This window comes from Neomonachus schauinslandi, chromosome 10 (assembly GCF_002201575.2).
Source record: "Neomonachus schauinslandi chromosome 10, ASM220157v2, whole genome shotgun sequence".
Taxonomy (NCBI): Eukaryota; Metazoa; Chordata; class Mammalia; order Carnivora; family Phocidae; genus Neomonachus; species Neomonachus schauinslandi.
In genome coordinates this window covers 85,553,814-85,560,600 of record NC_058412.1, presented here as the reverse complement: position 1 = coordinate 85,560,600, position 6,787 = coordinate 85,553,814, and the positions used below count along the sequence as shown (strand labels likewise).

General features: G+C 41.9%; 1 pseudogene; it reads left to right on the top strand.

The window, feature by feature from the left end:
• The first annotated feature begins 2,378 nt into the window (after window positions 1-2,378).
• The window catches only part of LOC110572057, a 26,988-nt pseudogene continuing 22,579 nt past the window's right edge, over window positions 2,379-6,787 (top strand).

The following is a 6,787-nucleotide window of genomic DNA, read 5'->3' as shown; positions in this document are numbered from 1 at the left end:
AATTCTTTCAATTTAAAATTAACCTTGTAACTTGGTCAAGAAATCATTTACAAAGATTATGTACTTGGCTTTTGGAACTAACTTACTATTCCATCTAGAATTATTCAATAACTAAAGGGTAGTGTAAGACTACTCTGAGAATTCTAACAGTCTTACATTCATTCATTCATTCCTCTATCTCTCCTTTCAAACAATTTCAGGGAATGGTTCCAGAAGAAATGTGACATGCAAATATCTCCGGGAAAAATACTTTAGGAAAATCAGTTTCAAAAACACATCAATTCCAATTTTCAACAAGTGCCTGTGGTCCAAGTTACTGTAGCAACTAAAGATGTTACATTGTTTAAAGAGTGTACCCTCTTGGCCAGCTCTTCTTCCTCATCCATTGTTCTTTGCTCTTTTCATCTCTCCCCCACCCTTTTAATGGTATATACAAGAAAACGACTTAAAAATACAAAATTGCCTAAAAATATAAGAGGACGTCAAAGGTATTAAAAACAAGACTCTTTAAGAGACAGATGTCAAGTTTTAACGCCTGCACTTCCTGGAATTCTTGTTCTCTTATTTTTCAGCCCTCGTGACTATGGCTATTTCATGCACTCGCGTTCACACAAGCACGTTTCTGGGGGGAAATACAAGTATTTGTGTCCGCACGTAGGTGATGAGACCTTGGGCGAAAGAACTAGCCTCCCTCGGATTCAGGGGAAGCGAAAGAAGCGCGGGCAGGCTGGATGCGCTCCGCTTTTGTGAACACCGGAGCTGGGAAGTTCTTTCTTTCCCCAGCCCAGCCCGAGTGCTCCCCAGCTCCCCGCTATCCCTCCCGCGGCCCCGTGGCCCCTCTCCAGCGCCCTGACTTTCCCGCCGATGCACCTCGAGAGCCGTGGGTGCCAGACAGTGGACCCGCCCGCTCATCCCCACCGAGAGGAGAAAAAGCCGCGTCCCTTCTACCTAAAAACGCCGATGGGGCGGCCACCGTGTCCCAGGGGGAGCGGGCTCCGAGGCGCCCCGGATGCCCGCTCTGTTCCTACCTGGAGTGGTGGCCGCGCGGGGAAGCGCTCCGCGGTCTGGGGCTCCTCCCGGGACCGCCGCCCAGGCACCGTGGGGGTTGGGGGCTCCAAGGGTGCGGAGGGTGGGGGAGGGTCAGGGGTGCCGAGGGGCGAGGGGTAGGGCCAGGCGGCAGGGTTCCAGCCCCGGGTCTCCCAGAACCTGGGCGTGCGCGGAGCTGACAGGTGTGTGAGCTGGAGCGGAGGGCTCTCGACGCGGGCGAGGTGGCGATCGATCCCAGTATTGGCAAAAGTCCCCTTTATAAGGGCGGCCGGCGGGGGCGATCGTCAGAGCTGGGAAGGCGGACGTCAGAGCAAAGTGGTGCTGGGGCGGGTGCTGGGGACAGTGCCTTCGCGCGCTGGGTGGGTGTGGGGGTGCGGAGGGAGGTGGCTGAGGGACTGGGGCAGAGCCTGGGCGGTATCCCGCGCCCTGGCGGTGCTGGCCCAGTCCCGGCCATTCCCTCTCGCCCCTCCGGGAAGGAGGGCGTGTTCCCGAGGGTCATTTCGCATTCTGTTTCCCCAGGACTCTAGTTGGAAGCCGGGAATGGAGAGGCTGGGAGGGTCTCAGCGCATCGTGTTTTCAGATGGAGCAGCTGGAAGTCCAACAGAGAGGAAGGGGCGGGAGTTGTCTTCCCAGACTTTGCCTGAAATGGTTTCTTACATCTCTCACTGAATGGAGGGGCTCTCCCACTGCCTCCCATGGGCCTTGGGTGGAGGATGGTTCCGGCTGCCCTGGTGAGGGGATTCTCTGAAGATATTTCAGGAAGGTTTCCAAAGTCATTTTAAATTCATGTCCCTTCCGCTTAAAAATGGCGTTAAAATGAAAGGCTCCTAAGAGTTGTCCAAAACAACAATGAAGTTATCACACAAGCCAGACAAGATAGTTTTCCTTGTAGAGTTAACTGGGTTGCTTGCCCACCAAAATATCCTATTTCAGCGTTACAAAAAATCTACTGCGTAAGTTTAAAATTATCTACTATACATCTATCATCTATCTATCTATCTATCTATCTATCTATCTATCTATCTATCTCTCTCTCTATCTATCTCTCTATCATCTATCTATCATCTATCATCATCTATCATCTATCCCTAGATATCTATATTTAATGCATAGATTATTTATATATCCATGGATATAGTTACACATCTATAGTTCTATTTATATATCTAGATATATAGATATATTGATAGATATAGATATCTGTGTGTATTTATATACATCTGTGAGTGTATGGAAAAAGAGAGAGAAGAGCCACAAGTCACAAAGCCACAAGTCCCTCTGGTCACTTTCTTCTTTTTTTTCCATACTCTACCATGCCAGTCTATTGAACAATGGAATATGAAAATCTAGTAACTGATAGAATAAGTAAGAGTATTCCTTAATTACTGGTCACCTCTCTCTAGGTGAAATTTTTAGACCATCCCCCATTTTCTTATGCTGGGTTTGGAAATGAACTTTCAAATTTTTATCACTACTTCTTTGCTTTGTTCTCTGTATAAATAGTAACTGCATCCAATCACCTTGTTTGAAATAAGAGGCCAATGGAAGTCAAACAGAAATTAGGACAAGGGAGAAGGGTCTGCATGGACAGTTCTTTCATCTGGTTCAAATAATTAGCTCACTGATTGTCTGGAAAAGGTTTAGAAAGTCTTTCAATGTAACTCCCATTTTTACATGGAAGGGTTATAAATTTAAGCAATTTTAAGGAACTGACAGAAAACAGAGATGGAATTTCATATCATTACTCAAATGCTTTTCAACAGAAACTCATTCTTTCATTCATTCTTGATTTTGTTTTTGACAGTTATATATAAGTCAATTTCTGATTCTGGACTTTGGCCACAGGTTAATTTATGTCTTCCCTACCAGAATACCCTTATGATGATGACAAAAAGCTTGTGGTTGTAGCAGAACAGATGTGGACAATGAGAGTGTATGAAGTAGTGCACAAGGCTAAGGTCCGGGGGGCTAGACTCAAATCCAAAGAGGGACAAAAGAGGTGGCTGTCCTCAGAGAAACATCCCCAGGGCTTTAGGCTGTAAGAATTGGGAATGCAGCCAGGACACAGAACTCTCTGCGGGGCCCACCTAATCCACTTTAAGAAGCCAGATTTGCCAGCCTCTAGGTTCAGTGCCAGATCTGGGAAAGTACAATGACCTTGAAGGTGGCCAAAACAATTCTGACCTGGCAGAGCAGCTATTCTTCATGACAGAAGGCACCAGTTGAAAATAACAACTGCTGATGTATTGAGTCTGCTTCTGTGGAGACATTTCCTCATTTGCTGAGCCCTTTGAACTCCTGCATCTTATCTAATGATGATGCCACTTGTGAATTTCTGCTCCAGGATGTACCTTCCCAGACACCCATTCCTATTTTGTCTTCAATACGCACCTCTTCATCCATCCACTCTCCTGAGAATATGGGAAATACATGGCAGTGGAAGCTCAGTTGCAACTTTGGAAGATAAAAAAGCAGATTTTGCCTTTTCAAATCATTTATTTATTTAACAGACATTTCCTAAGTGCCTTCGGTTCTAAGTACTGAGAAACATGGTGGAAAATTATATGGTCCCTGCCCTCAGGCAATTTATCATTAGTGAAAGGAAAGCAGGAACAAACAAGCAAAAGCTCTACTTGAGTATACTATTATAAATGCTGGCAAAGATATGTCATATCTGCACACACAGATTTTATGGAAAACACACAAAAAAGCCTTAATCAGACCCAGGTATTCTTATAGGAGGGGGAGATTTATTCATTCAACAGACACAATGTGAGGACCTACCATGTGCCAGGAATTATGAGAGATGCTAGTACATAGACAGAAACAAAGAGAGCTCTGTCCTCATTGAGCTTACAGTCTACAACCTTACTACTCAAAGTAGGGTCCACAGAACCACAGTGTCAAACATCATCTCTCTCTCTTTTTTTTCTTTTGTTTTTATAACTTTGGTCATTTGAGAAGGACATCACTTTTCATACACACATTGAACATGACTCAGATATGAATGACAATGCATAATGAGATTTTGGGGGAATCCATTCTCCTTAAGTCATTATCCTTCATAATGTCCCAGTTTCCTTATACAATTTTTATGTGAACCTTTCATAATTTCCAATTGATTATATTCAGCTTCAATTGCAATTTGGCCTCTCATTTGCAAACCAGGGTGATCATCAGAGTCACAGAGTACTTTAAAGATTATAGATACTAGGACCCCACAGCAAAAGTTCTGATTCAGCAAATCTTGGACAAGTGTTCAGAAATCTCTTTTTAAATAGAGTATTTTTTTAAGAGTGACTTAAGTTCACAGAAAATTTGAATAGAAGGTATTTCCCAAATACTACTCAACACACACACAGCCTCTACTGTTAGCAATACCATCCACACCCTCACCCCCACCCAGTGGTACATTTGTTACAATGGATGGGCCTACACTGACAGAACATTATCACCCAGAGTCTGTAGTTTATGTTAGATTTCACTCTTGGTGTTCTTTCTATGGGTTTGAACAAATGTATGATGACATGTATCCACCATTATAGTCTCATACAGACTAGATTTACTGCCCTAAAAATTGTCTCTACTCCAGTGATTCATTCCTTCTTCTTCACTAACCTGTGGCAACCACTAATCTCTTTACTGCCTTCATAGTTTTGCCTTTTTCAGAATGTCATATAGTTGTAATCAAATGGTATGTAGCCTTATCAGATTGGTTTCGTTCACTTAGTAATGTGCATGTATGTTTCCTCTATGTCTTTTCATGGCTTGGTAGCTCATTACTTTTTAATGCTAAATAATATTCCATTGTCTGGATGTATCAGCTTATTTATCCATTCACCTACTTAAGAACATTTTCTTTACTTCCAAGTTTAGGAAAAAAAAATATGAGTAAAGCTGCTATAAATATCTGTGTGCGTTTTTTTTTTGTGTGTGTGTGTGTGTGTACATAAGTTTTCAACTCCTTTGGGTAAATACCAGTGCATGATTGCAGGATCACATGTTAAGAGGGTGTTTTGTTTTGTAAGAAACTGTCAAACTGTCTTCCAAGTGTCTGCACTAATTTTTACTTCTGCCAGCAATGAATGAGAGTTCCTATTGCTCCACACCCTCAACAACATTTGGTGTTGTCGGTGTTCTGAAGTTTAGCCCTTCTAATACATGTGTAATAGTATTATATTTTTATTTTAATTTGCATTTCCTTAATGTCATATGATGTACAGCACATATGCTTATTTGCCATCTGTATATCTTCCTTTATGAGGTATCTTTTAAGGCTTTTAGCCCATTTTTAAATCAAGTTATTTTCTTGTTGTTGAATTTTAAGAGTTCTCTGTATCTTTTGGATAAAAGTCCTTTCTCACATATGTGTTTTGCAAACATTTTCTTCCAGTCTGTGGCTTGTCTTTTTATTCTCTTGACAGTGTCTTTTGCAGAGCAGCAATTTTTTTTAAAGATTTTATTTATTTATTTGACAAAGAGAGACACAGCGAGAGAGGGAACACAAGCAGGGGGAGTGGGAAAGGGAGAAGCAGGCTCCCACTGAGCAAGGAGCCCGATGCAGGGCTCTATCCCAGGACCCTGGGATCATGACCTGAGCCGAAGGCAGATGCTTGACTGAGCCACCCAGGTCCCCCTGCAGAACAGCAATTTCTAATTTAATGAAGTCCAGATTATCAGTTACCTCTTTCATGGATTGTGTCTTTGATGTTGTATATAAAAAGTCATCTTCATAGCAAGGTCATCTATATTTTCCCCTGTTATCTTCTAGGACTTTAGAGTTCTGTGTTTTACATTTAGGCCTGAGATCCAATTCATGTTAATTTCTGTCAAGGGTGTAAGGTCTGTGTCTCTATTCATTTTTGTTTTTGCATGAGGATGCTCAGTTCTTCTTAGGACCATTTGTTGAAAGACTTACTTTGCTCATTACAATGCCTTTACTCCTTTGTCAGAGATTAGTTGACTACTTTTATGTGGGTCTGTTTCTGGGTTCTGTTTTTTTCCATTAACGTATTTATCTGTTTTTTCACCGACACCACTTTGTCTCATTGCTGTAGCTTTATACTAAGTCTTAGAGTTGAGTACCGTGAGTCCTCCAACTTTCAATATTGTGTTGACTGTTATGGGTCCTTTGCCTCGCCATATAAACATGAGAATCAGTTTTTCAAAATCCACAAAATAACTTTCTGGGATTTTGATTGGAATTTTATTGACTCTATAGATCAATTTGGGAGGAACTGACATCTTGACAATATTGAGTCTTCCTATCTTATCCATGAGCATGGAATATCTTTCCATTTATTTAGTTCTTCTTTCATCAGTTATGTAGTTTTTCTTAAATTTTGTACATGTTTTGCTATATTCATATCTGTATTATTTTGGGGGTGTTAATGTGTTATTGTGCTTCTAATTTCAGATTCCACTTGTTCATTGTGTATATAGGTAAATAGGAAAGCAGTATCTTTCTTTTTTTTTTTAAGATTTTATTTATTTGACAGAGAGAGACACAGCAAGAGAGGGAACACAAGCAAGGGGGAGTGGAAGAGGGAGAAGCAGGCTTCCTGCCAGGCAGGGAACACGATGTGGGACTCGATCCCAGGACCCTGGGACCATGACCTGAGTTGAAGGCAGACACTTAACGACTGAGTCACCCAGGAGCCTGAAAGCAGTTTTTCTTTCTTAGTTTCTTTCTTTTTCTTTCTTTCTTTCTTTCTTTCTTTCTTTCTTTCTTTCTTTCTTT